Here is a 20,264-nt window from a genome sequence, read left to right as displayed (position 1 = left end):
AGGAATTTATCTGTGAATCTTTGGAATTTTATTGAGTATAATAGATGGGGAAGATCTTTCAATGAGCAGCAAACCACCTGAACTCAGAAGTTGCTTGGCTTCACACCACACTGTTTCTTACCAGGCTCAATTTTATATTGCGCTTTGAGACTCTGCGCAGCACAGAGCTTTTCCACCTGTTAGTGGCTAGCTTTACTTTGAAATGACCCGGTCAACCAATTAGCCTCAGGCATCAGTTGTCAAATGCTATTGCTGGTCTGCAACCTCCGCAGATGTGGGCAAATGCTAATGACGGTAAGTGTGGCAGTGTTAGACCTGTTTAATGAAATACTCTTCCACACTTGTGTCACAGTGGCTTACAGTGCAGTGTAACGTATTTCAAGCAAACGGTAAGGATTGAGTACGAGTATTGAATCATAAACCTTTTGATAGGTTGTATCACATCTTGAATGAAGGTCACCAAGCATCATCCATTAGCCCTTCACTCATAATTAACTATCTCACATTCAGCATTACAGCCTTGATTTCCCAAGAGAGGTGAAATGCATAGCAAGTTGAAATCATTCAATACATTCAGCATAACAGAATCACTCAGGAGGAATGGAGACAGGCTAACCCCTATTGACATCAATGGATCTGGGGTTGAGAGGGTGAACAGCTTTAAGTTCCTTGGCATAAACATCACCGAGGATCTCATGGTATGAACACACTGGCTATGTGGTGAAAAAGGCACAATAGCACCTCTTTCACCTCAGACGGTTGAAGTTTGATGTGGGCCCCCAAATCCTATGGACTTTCTACAGGAGCACAATTGAGAGCATACAAAGAATAAAAAATACTGCAGAACAGGAATATCAAGGTCATGAGACTTCTACATTTCTCTATTTCTGGTGGAAATCTTTCTAAAAGTTAAATAGGTAGTGTTCTTGGGTTCATATACTATTCAATGTTTTGATATTTGGGAGTGGGAGTGTTTTTGAAATAGAGAGGTTTTAGGGCCAACATATTCCTACGAGAGTGAAGGCTAAAGATAGCAAATTCAGGGAATCCTGGATGTGAAGAAATATTGAGGGTTTGACAAAGAAAATAAAGAAAGCATATGGTAGATTTAGAGCATTAAAAATAGCACAGAGCTTTCAGGAGTATAGAGAAAGTAGCCTAGTGCTTAAAAATGAAGTTATGTGGGCAAAGAGGGCCATGAATTACCTCTGACATATAAGATCAAGGAGAATTTCTGGGCTTTTTATATGTATTTTAAGAGCAAGAGGGTAACCACGAAAAGAACAGTGTCCATTATGGCCCAAAAGGCGATCTGTGTGGAGCCAGAGGACATGGGCATGGTCTTAAATGAGAAACCTTTCATCTGTATTCACTTAGGAAAAAGACATTGTAGTTGAAGATTTCAGTTGGGACAGTGAAATTCTAGAGCACATTAAGGATAAAAAGGAGGAAGTATTAGATATCTAAGTGGGCATAAAGGTAGAATAATCCCCAGGGCCTGATTAGTTGTATCCCAGGCTGCTATGGAAGGCAAGGGAGGAAATTGCTGAGTCCCTGGTGGAAGTATTTAATTTTTTGCTGACCACAGGTGCCAGATGACTGGAATACAATACACATGATACCTCTATTTAAGAAGTGCAACAGGGATAGCAGTGCTGGTCTCACATCAGTGAGAGGGAAAATAGTAGGAAAGTCAGATGCAGGATAGTCAGCACGGATATGTTAATGGGAGATCCTGTTTGATTGATTAATTTTTCAGAGTTAACAGAATTTGTTTTTGAGGACATTGCAGTTGATGTGGTTTACTTGAACTTCAGTGAGACTCTTGACAAGTGGAAGGCTAGTGCAAGGGTTAGAGCCTATAGGTCCTTTCATCACAGGGAATATGCACCAATCTGAGGAAGATTCCAGAGTATAGTCCCAAAGATGAATTCAGTTTGTTTCCAAGTCCAACTGTCCTTAATAAGCAGGGGCTCTGAACCATACGTAAGTCCTTGTGCTACAAACACCTAATTGTGCAGTTTCCTAGTCTTGACATGATAGACACAGTGTTGCTTTATAGCTAAGTGTAGCCAGTGTATTAACATCAAACAAGCGGGAAGCCTACGAAGAGAGAGAGGGAGAGAGAGAGATATCAGCTAAAGGAACATAAAGGTTGACAACTTTTGAAGCTGTAACCCCATCCCCCAAAATGGACAGAGGGAGCTTTCATAAATATCTCACCAAACAAACACCTATAGGCATGTGGCAGTCCTTTCATAAATCTGGGACTGAATTCCTGAACATGTAGGAGTGCTGCTCTTTATCTAAAGCAGGCCAAAAGAAGAACAATGGGATTCTCAACTTTATGATGAAAAGGAGGAACGTGTATGATTTATTTAACTGGTAGGAGTTGAATGGGAGCTCAAAGCAAGATGGAAATTTCCATAGGAACAGAAAGAAAAGTTGTATGGATTTTTTTTCCAAGCTCTAATTTCAACAACCTAATGACTGACTTACACCAAGGATCCTTGGCTGTGTGGTGCAAACTAACAATGAAAACTCTTGAGCATGTTTCACTTGAAAGTCAATGTGTGGATTTCATCACCCTTTGAAGACATTGGGTTGCACAGATTGTGCCTCAAAAACAATTTCTTATTACATATTATATATGAATATGTTTGCGAGAGGAAAGAAAAACTCACCAAATTCTCCAAGTTTCTCAAAGACAGCTCTTTAATTTTAGTGACAACCTTTTACCTACTTGTTGGTTGGGCATGACCTGGAAACGGGCAGTGATGAAAAACTGCAGATGTTGTTAGTTTATGAATGAAGGAGTTAGTTTACTTATTACCATAAAGTGGGTCCAGCTCTGGGAAATATCCAGTCTCTGACTCTGAAGGTTGCAATCTGATGTGATGCTGGAAAGCCATGGGATAGGGACTGCTGTTTCAGAGATCAGTGTCATTTGGAGCATAGCCACAACTGCTCAGACTGTCTAGCTTTACTCTTGAGCTTTACATAGAAATGTCTTAAGTCCTGATAAGCACATTAGAACCAGATGTTAATGCTACTTAACCATATTCTTCAGTTCCTGTTCAATTTTTTTTTAAAGCATCCTTGTTTGGTCGTGCTCTGTAACCACCTCTGGCATTCCCTGCCACTCAGCTATGCACCTTGTGAACTTTGTGCACTGATACCTCTCTGATGCAGGCATCAACATGATCCACACCAAGTCCAGGTCCTTCAATTACTCTGCCAGTGAGCAACTCGCTGATGGGGCAGACTTTAAGTTCTCAATGTCCATCAGGGTCTTGCAATCATAACAAGGAACCACATTCTTCCTGACCAAAAATGTGCACAATACTCAGGCTGTGGTCTAACTGGTGTTGTCTATATTTCAAACAAACCTCTCAGTTACAATATTATGTTTTAACGAATGAAGGAAAGGATCCAGTATGCCTTTTTAAGGTTACTTCATTGCTATAACCTGCTATCATTAAGGAATATTTTTTTCACGAATTCCTCCACCACATTTCTCATCATATGTCCATCAGCTTGGGTTAATTTTTGAAAGGGGCATTATGGGTGATAGACTTAAATAAAACCTGTAGGGACTCCAAAATTTCATTAGGTAAAATTCACCCAGACTGTTAAGGGTTAAGTCTGCCATGTATGTTACATGGAATGTATGTTATTACGTTTTGGGGGTAGAGTTTTTTCATATATAACATCACCATTTGTTTGTGATTGGTATAAAGTGTACATTACAAGTAATTACACTTGTGTCTATTTTTGCTGACACTCCTACAAACCTTAGACAAGGCAATGGTGGCGTGTTGGTTTCATGATTAGAATTGAGAGGGATTGCAACCCTTACTATTTGGAAATGAATTTGGGCAGTATGATTAATAAAGTTGCAAATGACCTGAAATTCAATGGTGTTATTGACAGTGAGTAGGATAATCATAGGCTACTGGATGATATTGATTAGTTGGTAGTAGAAGATTAAACTTGATGCTGATGTCCGGGGTAATGCATTTTGGAAGGACTAATAAAGGTGGAATATCTGCAATTGAAAGGCCCCAAGGAATACAGAGGAACAGAGATGTTCTAACTCAAGAATTCTTGATGGCTGCAGTGCAGCAGGCCAGGGTGATGAAAAAGATTGTCTTCGTTTGCTAGGGCATAGAATACAAGATTAGGGAGATTATGGTAAAACTCTATAAAATATTGTTCAGGCCACATTTTGTGCTGTTTGCAGGTCTGGTCATAGAAAATAAGAGTATTGTAGAATTTGCAGGGGAAATTCACCTTGATCTTGCCTGGGATGGAGTGTTTAATTATGAGGAGAAACTAGGTCGTCAGGGCTTCCTTTTTTCTTTGAGCATGGGCAGACAGGAGGGAGGTACGCAAAGTTATGAGAGGCATGCATAGGGTAGATAGTTAGAAACTTGTTGCCCTATCAGAAGCATCTAAAACTAGAGGGCAGAGGTTTAGAGTGGGGCATGAGAGGTTTAGAAGGGACCTGAAGGAGAAGTTGTTCACCCAGAGGGTGATTGTTTGAAAACAGCTTGAGTAAGTGGTGGAAGATATACCCAGACAAGCATTAGAACTGGCAAGGTACAGATGGCTACACACCAAGTGCCAGTGAAAGGGCTGAGTATAGATCATACTATAATGGTTGACATAGTCATGGTGAGCTGAAAAGCCTACTTCTGTGTTGTAAAACTTACTGATATCATCCCACTCTGACATTTGGTGGGGGGTGGTGAGTGGGAAGGACAGTGCACATGTAGGAAGGTGGGATGTCCCTGGAGTTGTGTATGAGGAGGGAAGATGGTGTGCATGGGGAAAGACTGGGTCGGGGGTTCAGTGTGTGTGAGGGTGTAGATGGCATGTCAGGGTAGGGTGTGTGGGGCAGCTGGTGTAAGAGGTTTGTTGTGTGTGAGGGTGTAGATGGTGTGCCAGGGAAAGGTGTGTGGGGGAGATGGCGTAGGAGGTTTGTTGTGTGTGTGGTTGTGCCTGGATTGTCAGGAAGGTGTACGTGGGGAAGACGGTGCAGGGGGTTTGGTGTGTGTGTGTGTGTGTGTGTCTGTGGACATGAGCCTGCAAGGAGGGGGTGGTGTGTGACAGCTAACAAACACACTCTTCCCCCCCCCCCATACTCCCTATGCACAGTCTCCCCCACCACCACTAATGCAAACCTCCCTTCTCTCTTTCTCACTCTCACACCCTCTCTCTCACACACACTCTCGCGCTCCCTCACGCACTTACTCACGCTCTCTCGCACTCTCTCACACTCTTCTCTCATTCTCTCTCTCTTACACTTCACACCCCCCACCCAGCCCACTGTCCTTTCACACCTCGCACTTCCTCCACACATTTGTTTGGGACTTTCAAGGCGGCTCAATGCGAGAAGATTTTGTCCTCTTTCCCGTTGGAAGTGCTAAATTTGTCAGTTTTCGAAGTCATAAAGTGGTGTTCATATCAGTGTTGTGGGCGCTGGTCTGAAATTACCTTTTGTTTCAGGTGATCTTCCTGTTTCTCCCCAGCAGCGGCCTCTCTCCGGAATGCAGACTTTACTGCTGGGTAAAGCTGAGTGAAACCTGACTCCGCTCGGCCCCATCCCCCCACTTTCCCACAGTGGTTAGAAGTCAGCAGGCTTTCTCACACACCTCCCCTGGGGCCAAAGAGAGGACACGGTGCTCTCTCTGTTTCTCTCTGTGCCTGTGAACTGCCTGTCTTTGCTCTTTCATGTTTTTACTTTCACTCTCCAGCACATTGCTCTGTTCGTGTCCTTTCAAACACGGGAAATTCAGAGGCACGCAAACAACGCTCACAGTCAGGAGTGTTGCAAAGAGCTTTGGCACATAGACCACAGGAACTGCTGTCTCCGACTCTGAATCTCCATCGGGAGAAATCCAGTGAAGAGATGGCGTCGCAATAGCCACACACTGCTGTGGGTGAACTCTGCCGCTCAGAGAGAGCTCCCACCTGATGCTACCTGATCGGAACAAGTGACCTCCCACCTCCGTCTGACTTTGTCCCGTCCACCCACGTCAATGATAACAGGTCTCCTTCTGTGTGATAAAAGAAGTGGGAGAAATTGCATTCACTGTGATGAGAGAAATAATTGGAACTGGCAAACCATTCTCTGTGACAGACTGGCCCAGTGTATAAGTTGACAGGCAGCCCATGTGTCCACATTTTTTTTTTGACAGCCCTTGAAGATGGGATGTGCCAGTATAGTGGTTTAGTGCCTCTGCTTGGATTTGGGATGTTGCCATGAGGTACATGACAAATGAGAGAGCGTGGGCTTTGACAAGGCTGAGCTCCAAGCTTTGTTCTTCAAGAGAAGGACCCCTTGGAGTTGGTCTTCAACATCTTGGCTGGTCATGCCTTCTATCTCTCCCCACCCTGGGGCTGAGTTGCTCGGAAGGACCAGTCCGTCTCCAACTGGGATGTGAGCCAGTGTTTTGGTGGGAGTGATTAGCAGTTTTCACTGGCATCATTTAAGGTTTCCAGGTTTGGGGTTATGCCCTGGTGACTGTGGCATGTTGGTTTTGTATAAGATTGAGCCAAGGGGTCAGAAGGTGTTCACTGTTCCTACCAGGGCAGTCATTAAGGCTCCTTGTTGGTGAACAAAGCTCACTCTGAGCAGTCACATATGGAGAAAGGCAGTGCACAATAGTGATAAGTAGCCTGTGTATATAAAGACAGAGAAGTTGCACCTGTGTTTACATCAGAACTGGTGTTTATAGGCAGACACTGGGAATATCATAGAGACAGGAAGCACCTGTGTATATATAAAAGATATGTAGTGTCAGTTTACAATGAAGATATGTATACCTGTGTAAATAACAGCAATTGGCAGGCCCAGTGTACTAGGAAGTGTTTTTCTCTGTAATGGCTATAGGCAGCTCCTCAGTTCACAACAGTCAGAGGAGCAATTATAAATTATAGAGAGCCAGATGTGATATATCAAGTAGTTTTGCGTATTCCCTGTGCATATAAAAGCTATGTATATGGAGAACAATCATTACTTTTAATCAGTGAAGGGAGATGTTCGGCAAATCAAGTCCATACTGAGCACCTCATCAGTTCCATATGCCTGCTCTTTCACTGTGGCAATGGAAATTCTTTTCTGTCAAGTGACAATCAAATCTAATCTGATCCAATTCACATTTGAAGACTTTGATTGTGTCTCCTCTACTATAGACAATGAGTTCCAGATCATAATTAACCTTTGTGTGTCAATGATTTTCCTCACCAACCTCCTGTAAGCTGTTCTCCAAAATGTTTCCCATGGTGCTGCTAATGGCAAGGGTAGCTCTGTGTTCACCCTATCCACACGATGATGACTTCTGAATTACAAAAAGGTTGCAGATGTTGGATATCTCAAATAAAACAGAAAGTGCCAGAAACAGTTGGCGGGTTGGACAGCATCCATGGAGAGAGAAGCAGATGATTTTTCAGGTCCGTGACCCTTCATCAGAACCAGAAGTGAGAAAACAAGCATTTGATTTGTTTCCTCCAATATAAGGGAGGAGGTATAATTGCTGCACTTTGGCACCTTCCTTTCCCGTCACCCTAAGTAATCCCAGTTGAAGCAGAGCTTCACTTGCATTTCTCCCATTCTGGTATACTGCATTCAGTGTTCTCCAGACTCAGTTTCCAGTTGACTGCCATTTTACCTCTCCGTTCCAGAAACTGTACTTCATCTTCTGACCAGGCAAGATATAGCTCGCAGGTTTCAATACTGAATTCAACTGTTTGAGGTCATCGTTTTATGTCAGATAACCTTTGTGTGCTAGACTGTCTGGTTCTGCTCTAAGGTCATCAGAATGCTGCTGATTTCATTCTTATAACTGGAGGCCAGCACTCTGGTGATTGGTGGGGTACTGAGTGTACTTTGTTCCTTTCCTGAATACTAGTTGAAAGTTAGTCTCTTGGTATTTATTCCAAGATTTTTGAAGTGTAAAGCAAGTTTTAATTAATTGTTGGTGTGTCAGTACCGCATCACATAATAACACCTTTATGCGCCTGAATGAAACAAGTGGTGGGACAGTCAGCAGATTGCTTAGTGTGTACAGAGATAGCAGCTGTGTTAAACCTGTCAAGTCAAGGGCCAGTCATCAAAGCTGGATAAGTGAGAAGACTATTTCCAACACTTTTTGTTTTAATTTCATTTCCCACTACTCTGCTTTCTGCCTTTCAGACAACTTCTTACCTCTGCTACTACAGGAACTTTTGTTCCATCTTACTGAGTTTTGCATTCAGACATCTTTTGTGGTGCTTCCTAAACACCATCTGAAAATGCACTTGGACAAGATGTACTGTATTTCCTTAACTATTCTCTGTTACCTCATTAAAAATTGCGATCTGTCAAGTGTGATGTGCCTTTAACTGGCACTTTTTTGTAAGCAAAATTACCTTGCAATGCCATTAATGTTTCTTAAGCCTTCCGTCCCTCTGAAGCTAAATTGACTAATCGGTCTGTACTTGTTTATCGTGTTTCTCTACTCTTTGATCTGAAGTGTGATATTTGCCATTGTTCAATGTAGTGACACCTCCCCTGTATCTCAGGATGATTGAAAGATTGTTACAAAACATTCTGCTATCTCTTAAGCAACCTAAGGTACATACCAACTCCTTTGCTTAATTGAAGTATAGTTTGCCTTTCTAGTACCTCCTTATCAATTTCCACCCCATCCATTGTTTCTACTGCCTCCCCTTCTATTTAAGTTTTGGCAGCATCCTGTTCCTTGGTAAAGACCCATACAAAGTACACATTTAGAATTTCAGAGCTGTCTTCTAATCTGAATATTAACCTTATTTGCACCCCCCCCCCCCCCAGTATTGTTTGCAACAACAGTGAAGGGAATAACTGGGAAGGAACACTGCAATACTGCTCTCAGATTTGGCTGTCCACAGAGATTGTCACCAGTCCATTTTAGCTTCCAGATCAACGTATGAACCATGATGCTAACCAATGGAGGTCTGCAACAGAGTGAATGTCAGTTACACTAGGTATCAAAAAAGGCTGCTTTATTCCCTTGGTGCATTTTTTAACGTTTCTCACTGCAATTTTGCAATTCATCATCAAAAGAATTCTCTCAGGAGAGAAGCTAACCTTCTGAACAAATGAAAAAAAATGTTCAACCTGTACACTGACTGCATTCGAAACTGAGGTCACGCCAGTTTCAGCAGCCGAGCTGCAGCTTGTAGATGATGCTTGTGGTTTGTGCACACTCAGAAGCCAAATTACTAAACTATTATCTACTCATAACGAAAGTGTTTCAGAGAATGGGCCTTACACAACATTTGCAAAAGATCAACCTCCTTTCGCACCACACTGCCCTGCAACAATAAAACTTCATGGTTAGACCTGGACAGACTGGACAACTTCCTGAATCCAAGGATCGTCTCTCAGCAAAGGCAGTGATGAAATTATCTTGTCCACCACTAGTCTATTAATGAATCTGAAGATTAGGAATTCAGATGTTGCAGAACCCCATGGACTTCAATGTGGCAGTGATCCCGTGCTCCTGAATACATCGAAGACATGAACTATCTTGAGCAGAGCTGAAGACATTTGAACGATTTTATCAATGCTGGTAAACAGAATCCTTCAAATTCATTGGAACAATAAGTGAACCAGTGTCAGTGTACTACCCGGGTCAATATCCCTAGCTATGATGCTCAAATTACACTCACTTGGCTCTGTTAGATAGCCCATATATGCAATGCCAGAATATCAAAATAAATTGACTGTTCTATAATCTGTCATGGAAAGATATTACCAGGTGGATCAACGGAAAGATTCAAGGATGTTCTCAAAACCTCCTTGAGAAAATGCAATATCTCCTCTGATTCCTGAAAGCTACCAGCCCAGGGCTACTCAGAATGCAGAAAGAACATTAAGGTATCTCAACTCTATGCATTGGGAGCATGTAGCAGGCCTGTGTAACTAGCTGAAAGTCATCATCAGCTCACAGCCTACCACCAATCGCCCCCATCCTGTCTCAGCAATTCCAGCATTGGCATTATTTCCCTCTAAACCAAAATGGAAGTGAATTATACAGTATGGATACAGATCCTTTGACCTACCATGTCCATGCCTACCATCAATTGCCCCAGCTGCACTAATCCTATTTACCAGGACTTCATCCATGGTCTTCTGTGCCTTGGCAATTGAAATACTCATCCAGAACTTAAATGTTACGAGACCATCCACTCAAACAGTATGTTGCAGATTCCAACCACTTCAGGTAGGCTGCACGTGGAGTTTGTGTGTAGTTCTTTATGCCATGGTATTGTTCTGGAGAAAGAGCAGAGGAGATTCACCAGGATGTTGCATGGATCGGAGGATTCTAGTTATGAGAGAAATTGGATAGTATAGGCAATTTTTTCCCTGGAGCAAAGGATGCTGAGAGGTGACCTGACGGAAATATATAAGATTCAGAGAGAATGGATCATAAAAACCCTTTTCGCGTGGTTAAGTTATCAGAAAAAAACAAGAGGCCATAGTTTTAAGTTGAGAGTTAGGAGTTTTAAAGAGAATATGAGGAGCAGTTATTTTTTTTCACACATAGAGTGTTTGACACATTGCCAGAGGGGGAATCTGATACAATGACCAGATTTAAGAGACATTTGGACAGACATAAAGCATAGAAGGATACAGTCCTAATGTGGGTAGATGGGATTAGTGTAGATGGGCGCAAAGGTTGGCATGGAATATGATAGGCTGAAGGGGCTATTTCTTTGCTGTACACCTCAATAAAAGAATCAAAGTGACAGTGTTCTTTCTTAGATCTCTTTTAATCTCTTCCCCACCTCAGTTTCTTTCACTGCAAAGCAAACAAACCCAGCCTATCTAGTCTCTCCTTAGAAATGAAGTGTTCTGTCCCATGCAACTTTGTGGTGAATATCCTCTGCTCTCTCTCCAGTGCAAGCTGATCCTTCCTATAGTGTCCTACAGAGCCTTCCCACACTTGTATTTGGTGCCTCAGCTGATGAAACAAAGTATTGCATTTGCCTTCTTCACTATCAAGTTTCTCTGTCTTGTTTCTTTAAGGGATCTTTGTATAAATACACTGTTTCCTCCGTCCAGTATCTTCAGGACCTTATCATTGACTCAACTTCACTTTGCCCCATCATTGAAATAGACTCACTTTCAAGGACGCTTCATCTCATGTTCTCAATATTTGTTGCTTATTTATTTATTATTTTTATTTCTTTATCTTTTTATTTGCAGTTTGTTGTATTTTGCGCATTGGTTGTACGCCCAAGTTGGTGCGGTGTTTCATTGATTCTGTCACGGTTATTATTCTATCATGGATTTGATGAGTATGCCCGCAAGAAAGTGAATTTCAAGGTGTATATGGTGACATGTAGGTACTTTGATAATAAACTTACTTTGAACTGTACTTGTCCTAACTTTATCAGCCTTCCCAAAATGATCACTTTACATTTGCAGAATTAAATTCCAACTGCTATTTCTGTGCCCGTTTTGCCAACTCATCAATATCACTTAGCATCTGAAGACCACCCTCCCCACCATCAATCAGAACACTGATTTTCACCTCATCTGTAAACTTAGGAGATCTGTTGTTTTCTCGTCACTTTGGATCCAGGAATATTAAGTGACTAATCGTGCACTTTTCTGTGAGTCATGTTTCAGTGAACACCACGCATTATAATCCCACACTGCTATTTGTGTTTGCAAATCACTGGCTTCATTATGAAACTTTTTGTTTAAATACGTGCATTCTAAACCTGTTGTTGTATTCCCAGCAATCTCTCTTAATCTGCTTCCATTTAATATTGCATTGCTTCCTTCTCTATTGCTGTTTAACACTTTATGCACCCAATTTCTTTTTAACTTCTGTTTGATCTTGACCATTTGCTAGCTAATTTAGTTTAATCACTCCCTAGTCATACCAGTGAGCCAGGTGTGTTGACCCTTGTTTTATTAAAGTACAACGTCCATTTTCAATGAGTCCTTCTGCCCCAGAACTGATCTAAGAGGTCCAAGACCTTGAAGTCATTCTCCTGTATCATGTCCTCTGATATGAATAAAGCTGCCTAGGATGTGGGCCTAGGAATGACTCAACATTCAAAACCTCATCTCTTAACTTTCTCCCTGCCTTCTGACTCAGTTGGACCACAACCCTATTTCCTGTGATATTGGTGGTTCCAACATGAAGCACAACATTTGGCTCCTTCATTTCTCCTTTGAAATTTCTGCATCCTTACTGTGATGTAAATGTTAGTTTCAGGGAGATGCAACACTCCAAATGCCATCTATAAACTTGCTGATGATACAACCATTGTTGGTAGGATCTCAGATGGCGATGAAAGGGCAGACAGGAGCAAGATATACCAGCTATTTGAGTGGTTTCACAGCAACAACCTTGCACTCAAAGAGCTGATTGGTGACTTCAGGAAGGGTAAAACAAGGGAACATGACCAATTCTCATAGAGGGATCAGACCTGGAGAGAGTGAGCAATTTCAAGTTTGTGGGTGTCAAGATCTCTGAGTATCAAACCTGTTTCCAACATATTGATGCAGCTATAAAGAAGGCAAGACAATGGATGTACTTCATTGGAAGTTTGAAAAGATTTGGTTTCTCACCTAAACCACTCAAACTTCTATGATGTACTGTGGAGAGTGTTCTGTTAGGCTGCATAACTGTCTGGTATGGGTTGGGTGGAGGGCTTCAGGACTCGACCGAAAGAAGCTACAGAAAGTTGTAAAATTAGTCAGCTCCATCTTGGGTACTAGCTACCATAGTACGTATCAGAGACAGGTGGCGTCCATCATTAAGGACCCCCATCACTCAGGACTCTTCTCATTGTTACCCTCAGGAAGACGGTACAGAAGCCTGAAGGCACACACTCAGCATTTCAGGAACAGCTTCTTCCCATCTGCCATCCAATTCCTAAATGGACATTGAACCTATGTTGACTACCTCACTTTTTTTAAAATATACTATTCCTGTTTTGCACTATTTTAATCTTAACTATTTAATATACACTATATACTTACTGTAATTGATTTACTTTTTTCTCTTAAGTTTCCATGTATTGCACTGTACTGCTACTGCTAAGTTAACAAATTTCACAACACACACCAGTGATAATAAACCTGATTCTGATTCTGATTCTGATAAAAAGAAAAATGCTGGAAGCTCAGGCAGCTCCTATGGAAAGGGAAGCTTTCTGAACTGGGAATGCAACAGAGTAAATTGGTTTACATTTTTGGAGATGACAGGGAAAGTATGGAGGAGACAAAGAAAATACCTTTGCATGGGTGAAGCAAGTATGCTGAAGTTATCCCAGTGGTTACATCTAGTTAATAAATTAATGAGACAGAGATAGGGAAAACAAAGAGACAAATAAGTGAGAATCTCTCCATTCATTGTCGGCGTTCAATGCAAAGTCTCTAACTGTCAATATCTTTGGTATCCACTTGAAACAATGGGATTAGCCAGAGATTAGATACCCATCTCATCTTCCTACACCCCGAGTTCCACTACCTACAACTCACCAACTGGGGGAGTTGGACTGTTTGCCACTTGCCTCGATGAGTGCAGCAAAAACAACTGTCAACAAGTTCGACACTATCTAGGAGAAAGCATCCCACTTGCTCTGCAATCTGTCAACCTCTCTAAACATTCCTTCCCTCCACCACTAGCACACAGCAGCTGCAGGGTACAGCATCTACAAGATATACACACACTTAATCGGGCTACTTTGACAGGGCCTCCAAAATGCACAACATCAGCCCCAAAAAAGGACAAGGGCAGCAGGCAAATGGGAAGACTGCCAATTGCAGCTTTCCCTTCCTGAGAAACAAACAAATAATTTTCTTAAATTCTGTTCATGAAATAATTTGTTTGCAAGTTGGAACGTGTTCTTAACTTCTGTGTCTGGTATCACACCGCCAGCATTCTTGCCTGGTGCTGATATACCCTTACTATGTGATCTCACTAGCTTGTTCCCAAAAACCCACGGTCACTTCTCTGTGACTTCAGTGCCCGGGGTCTCCAAATTGTATCCTCAGTATCTAGAGTCACCAACTTCTTCAGTGCCAGGGTCATTCACCTGCGACCTCATGGCCTGGTGTCACTGGCCTGTGACCTCATTTTCTTCAGTTAATTCTTTGAACAAACCATAATTTATCATAATTTTGCATTGCACATGAATAACTGAACTTAAAGGGATACATCACTTCATCCATTAGTAAATTAGACATTCCCATATTTGATGTTGGAGTTTAAACTAAGTAAGTGTGAGGTCTAATGTAAAGGGAAACTATACAGTGAATGGTAGGGTTCTTGATATATGGAAGGATCCTGGGGTCCAGGTCCATAGTTCACTGAAAGAACCCTACCATGATTATGATTAGGAGTAGTCAGCATGGCTTTGTTGTGCCTTATGAGCCTGATTGAATTTTTTGAGGATGTGACTAAACACATTGATGAAGGTAGAGCAGTAGATGTAGTGTATATGGATTTCAGCAAGGCATTTAATAAGGTACCTCATGCAAGGCTTATTGAGAAAGTAAAAAGGCATGGGATCCAAGGGGATATTGCTTTGTGGATCCAGAACTGGCTTGCCCACAGAAGGCAAAGAATGTTTGTAGATGGATCATATTCTGCATGGAGGTCGGTCACCAGTGGGGTGCCTCAGGGATCTGTTCTGGGACCCTTACTCTTTGTGATTTTTATAAATGACCTGGATGAGGAAGTGGAGGGATGGGTTAGTAAGTTTGATGATGATACAAAGGCTAGAGGTGTTGTGGATAGTGTGGAGGGCTGTCAGAGGTTACAGCAGGGACATTGATAGGATGCAAAATTGGGCTAAGAAGTGGCAGATGGATTTCAACCCAGATAAGTGTGAAGTCGTTCAGTTTGGTAGGTCAAATATGATGGCAGAATATGGTGTTAATGGTAGGACTCTTGGCAGTGTGGAGGATCAGAAGGATCTTGGGGTCTGAGTCGATAGGACACTCAAAGCAGCTGTTCAGGTCGACTCTGTGGTTAAGAAGGTGTATAGTGTATTGGCCTTCGTCAATTGAGGAATTGAATTTAGGAGCTGAGAGGTAATGTTGCAGCTATATAGGACCCCGGTCAGACCCCACTTGGAGTATTGTGCTCATTTCTGATCGCCTCACTACAGGAAGGATGTGGAAGCCATAGAAAGGGTGCAGAAGAGAATTACAAGGATGTTGCCTGGATTGGGGAGCATGCCTTATGAGAACTTGGCCTTTTCTCCTTGGAGCGACGGAGGATGAGAGGTGACCTGATAGAGGTGTATAAGATGATGAGAGGCATTGATCGTGTGGATAGTCAGAGGCTTTATCCCAGGGCTGAAATGGTTGCCACAAGAGAACACAGGTTTAAGGTGCTGGGGAGTAGGTACAGAGGAAATGTCAGGGGTAAGTTTTTTTACTCAGAGAGTGGTGAGCGTGTGGAATGGGCTGCCGGCAATGGTGATGGAGGTGGATATGATAGGGTCTTCTAAGAGACTTTTAGATAGGTACATGGAGCTTGATAAGATTGAGAGGTATAGGTAAGCCTAATAATTTCTAAGGTAGGGACATGTTCGGCACAACTTTGTGGGCCGAAGGGCCTGTATTGTGCTGTAGGTTTTCTGTGTTTCTAAGTGGCATATGTAGATACAGTGGTAAGAAGGCATACTTGCCTTCGTTGGTCAGACATTGAGTATATGAGTGTGAAGGTCATGTTACGGCTGTGTAAAACTTTGGTTTGATGTATTTGGATTATTGGGTATAGTTCTGATCATCCCATCACAGGAAGGATTTTGAGGCTTCAAAAATGGTGCAAAAGAAGTTTACCAGTATGCTGCATGGATAGAGAGTATGAGCTATGCAGAGAGGAGAAAGCACTTCAGTTATTTTCTCTTGAGTGTCAGAAGCTGAAGAGAGACCTGATGGATGTTTATAAGATTTTGAGAGGCATAAATGGGCTGTCAGTGTTTTTTTTTTCCCTGAGTAGAAATGCCAGTCATTCTCCCTGTGGCATTATGAATTGTCCACCACTACCTCCCCCCTCCCCCCAACCCCCGTGATCTGCCATATCCTAAGATGAGGGGAGAGCAGACAAAAAATAATGTGAGAAAGTATGAGTTTGTTAACTTTGGTGCACCAAACAAAAAGGCAGGGTATCTTTTAAATCCTTAAGGATTGAAGTGTTGATATTCAAAGGGACCTGGGTGGCCTTGTACTCAGGCCACTGAAAGCTAACGTGTAGTGCTACAAAAGTGTAGGAGGTAAATGGTATATTGGCCTTTATAACAGGGGGATTTGAGTTCATAGCATAAATGTCTTGCTGCAGCTGTATAGCTGTATGTTTCTGAGCATTGGAGTCTGCACCTGGCATGTTGTTTTTGGCTTTGATCTCTGATCCTAAAAGAGGAATGCTCTGGCTGTAGAGGGAGTACAACAGAGATTCATCTTCATCAATATGTGTTGTGTTGGTGATAATGTTGGTGATGACCATGATTATTTTTGGCAAAATTTTCTACAGAAGTGGTTTGCTTTTGCCTTCTTCTGGGCAGTGTCTTTTCATTATCAATACACTTCAAGGATCATCTACCTGGCGTCAGTGGTCGCATAACCGGGACTTGTGATATGCACCAGCTGCTCATACGACCAACCACTATCTGCTCCCATGGCTTCTCGTGACCCTGATTGGAAGCTATGCAAGTGCTACATTGTCCAAGGGTGACTTGCAAGCTCATTTAGGAAAGGAACATTTGCACCTCCTTTGGTAGAGACGTATCTCCACTCTGCCACCCAAAACAAAGATTCCCCACTAGAAAAAAAAAGTAACTGGAGGGTCAGGCAGCATCTATGGAAGGAAAGGACAGGTGACATTTTAGGTGGAAATGAAGCATTTGCAGTCTGTGTGTCTCAAAGATTCACCAGTTCCTAAGGTGGCAGGCTTGCTCTGTGACAAGAGATTAAGCAGATATACCTACTGTATGTTCACTAGATTTTAGGAAAATGAGGAATGATTTCATTGAAATTTGCAAAATTCTTACAAAGCTTGACATCCTGGATACAGAGGGGATATCTGTCCTGGCTGAGGAGTCTAGACAAGGGTCATAGCCTTCAGTTAGGCCTTTTAGGACTGAGATGAGAAACTTCTTCTCTCTGAGGTTGCTGAAACTTTGGAATTCCTGGAGGCTTGAGGGAACTCTTATCATTGAGTTCATTCAGAACAGAGATGGGCAGGATTCAGGATTTTAGAGCTATTGAGGAATTAGGGAAGTACTGGTAAGTGTCATTGAAGTAGCTTATCGGCCATGATCTCGAGTAGTGGAGAAGACTCGTGGTCACGTGGCCAATTCTTGCTCTTAATTCTTGTGTTATTATTCGCCCTCACTAAGCTTGAACTGGCTCTAACTACGTCTATCAAATCTGCTGAGAGTGGTGACATCCATGGGAGCCTGCTGTTGGATTTGAATGAGTTCCTTGTTTTAGAAATTGTTTTGTTAATTGGTGTGCCTGAACACAAGTGTGCTTGCAGAAATGAATAGGTGACCTGAGAGACTGGAAATCTGAAGCAAAGCACACAAAATGCTGGAGGAACTCAGCAATCATGCAGCATCTATGGAGGGAAAAGAACAGATGACAGTTTGTGTTTAGACTCTTCATTAGGACTGGAAAAAAAGGAGAGAAAGCAGTATTTAAGGGTTGGGGAAGAGGTTGGAGCAAGAGCTGGCAAGGGATAGATGGTGCAAGTTGCAGGGAATGATATGTTGGATATGCAGATTTGTTGGGTGATATCAGGGAGCTCTACCCCATTGCCAGTGAGAGAATGGGTTGAGGGCAGACATGGGAAATAGAGGAGATGCAGATGAGGGTTGCATTGATAACAGCGACAGGGAAATGGTGTGGTGAAGGATTCTGGAAAAATATACATTTAGATCAGAGAGATAAACAAATGAAATGGTAGTTGTAGCAATTCTGTGCTGCACGGAAAAATTATTCATATATGTGTGCTTTGGGTTGGCAAAGGTTGCAAAGCAGTTTTGTAAACAGTAACAGCTTTGAATGCCAAAGAGATCAGCAGACACCCTGAGTAATACAGTATATAGTATGGTGACCAGCAGCCCCTTTCTGTCTGATAAAGAACAACAGTCCATCTATCTATCAGAGAAATATTTATGTCTTGAGTACATTTCAGAGGAGGACCAACTCTCTGAATTTTCTGGAAAACGATGCCAGTTGTCTGGATTATAAAAGACAACAGACTAAATTATTACCCCCGACTCTTGTGAATATCACAGCCTATATGTATTTAGTTTAGCATCTGCACGTTTCAGGAGATCAGTTAATTTAATTTTACTTCACAAGTTCCATTGCATTTTGAAATTAGCACCTCTTGTGTTTTTTAAAAAGAATGTTAGTTACTCTTTAATAGAGTTGGGGACCCACAATGTGAATTAGATTGAATAGCAACCTCTGTGTGTACTATTAGCATTAGCAGTTGTGTAGAATTTAGAAGGCAGCAGTCCCTGTGTACATTGAGAATTACATCTGTGTGACGTGAAGATGAATTGATCCTGTAGATTTTACACAGTGTAGTAGTTTCTTTAAATATAACTGGGGATAGCAGGCCATTCTAAAGAGATAAACAACTTCTGTGCATAATATGTATCTTACCAGCTGTTGTCATTTTATTCCAAAATAGCAGCTTTAAGTATTTTATGAAGCTCAGTGGTCCATGTATAATGTAGAGAACAACAAGATTTGTAAGCCCAGTTGAAATTATAAAGAAAAGCTGTTCTTGTATTATAGAAGCCAGCAGATCTTTTGTTTATTAGAGATTATAGCAGCTTCCTTGTATACTTATGACAATAGCACCTAATTTGCAAATTAGAAAGATTTATTATGCATTTAAATCATAACACACAGGAACAGAATTAGGCCATCTTGCCCATCGAGTCTGCTTGAAGGGCCAGATATATAATAATAAACATATCTATATCTAAATACATACATATATATATATGTGTGTGTGTATTTATTATATATTTGTTATAGAATTGCAGCCCTGTGAGAACAGAATACCTGTAGCTGTTAAGAAGATAGCATTCCATGTGTGTATTGTAGTTAGCACCTCAATGTATGTTGAAGAATCAAAGAATTGATATACCATAGAAAAAAATAGCATTCTCAATTTTAATTAGAGATAATCAGGCTTCCAAATATTATAACAACTATCAGAATTAGGTATTAACATTGAAAAAGCAGATCTTGTATCAATTGCAATAAAAAGCATTTTCTGTGTGCCATAGAGATTACAGTCCCAGTGTGTAGAATTGAGATAAGCCTCCTCACCATATTTCTAAATGTTAGCATTTTTCTCTTTATAGAGAACTGTATTGCCTATGTAAATCACAGAGTAACAACTATTCTTTATATGGTAATGTTCATGCAAAACCAGGACAAATACAAGTGAGCTAATCAGTTTGTCTCTAAATCATTAGCAGTGATGGAGGTACTGTACGATTCAGTGGAGCACTTCCTTACCAATAACCTACTCACTGATGCCCAGATTGTTTTTTGCCAGGATGACTCAGCCTCAGGCCTCATCATAGCCTTAGTGTGTAAACATGGACTAAAGAGCTGACTTCTGAAAGTGAGGTCAGATTGACTGCATTTGCAATCAATGCAGCATCTGACTAAACACAGTATTAAATATCCTGGTAAAACTGGAATCATTGGGCATCAGAGGAAAACACTCCAGTGATTAGAGTCATATCTGGCACTCAAGAAGAAGTTGTGGGAGGTTAATCATTCCAACTCAGATATCACTGTAGACATTGATCAGGGCAGTGTTCTTGGCTCAACCACCTTAAGCATCGAGGATCTTATTTCCATCATATGGTCAGAAGTGGAGATGTTTGCTGATGATTGCATGGCATTCAATTCATTTTGCAACATTTCAGCAAATGAAACTGTTCATGCTGGAAAGACCAAAACACTTTTGGGCATTGGTAGCTAAGTTCTAAGTAATATTCACACTACAGAAGTGCCAGTCAATGACCATCTCCAACAAGAAATATTCCAACTACCTACTCTTGACATTCAGTGTGTCCTATCATTACTAAATTTCGCACCATTCACATCCTGAGGAGTGCCATTGACTAGAAATTTTACTGGACCAGTCATACTAATTCTGTGGATACAAAAACCAGTCTTCCAAAGGTGACTCACCTCCTGATACCCCAGGGCCTATGAA

General features: G+C 41.6%; 1 protein-coding gene and 1 long non-coding RNA gene across 4 annotated transcripts in view; one reads left to right on the top strand and one right to left on the bottom strand.

Moving 5' to 3' along the window:
* The window catches only part of LOC140730974 (uncharacterized), an 85,064-nt gene extending 79,482 nt beyond the window's left edge, over window positions 1-5,582 (bottom strand). The window contains exon 1 of the long non-coding RNA XR_012099711.1: window positions 5,500-5,582. This is a non-coding gene — a long non-coding RNA (uncharacterized lncRNA). The remainder of the gene's footprint in view (window positions 1-5,499) is intronic.
* The window catches only part of exd3 (exonuclease 3'-5' domain containing 3), a 168,439-nt gene that overhangs the window by 132,643 nt on the left and 15,532 nt on the right, over window positions 1-20,264 (top strand). The window lies entirely within an intron of this gene.

Source organism: Hemitrygon akajei, chromosome 7 (genome assembly GCF_048418815.1).
Source record: "Hemitrygon akajei chromosome 7, sHemAka1.3, whole genome shotgun sequence".
NCBI lineage: Eukaryota > Metazoa > Chordata > Chondrichthyes > Myliobatiformes > Dasyatidae > Hemitrygon > Hemitrygon akajei.
This window is presented reverse-complemented; position numbering and strand designations above follow the sequence as displayed.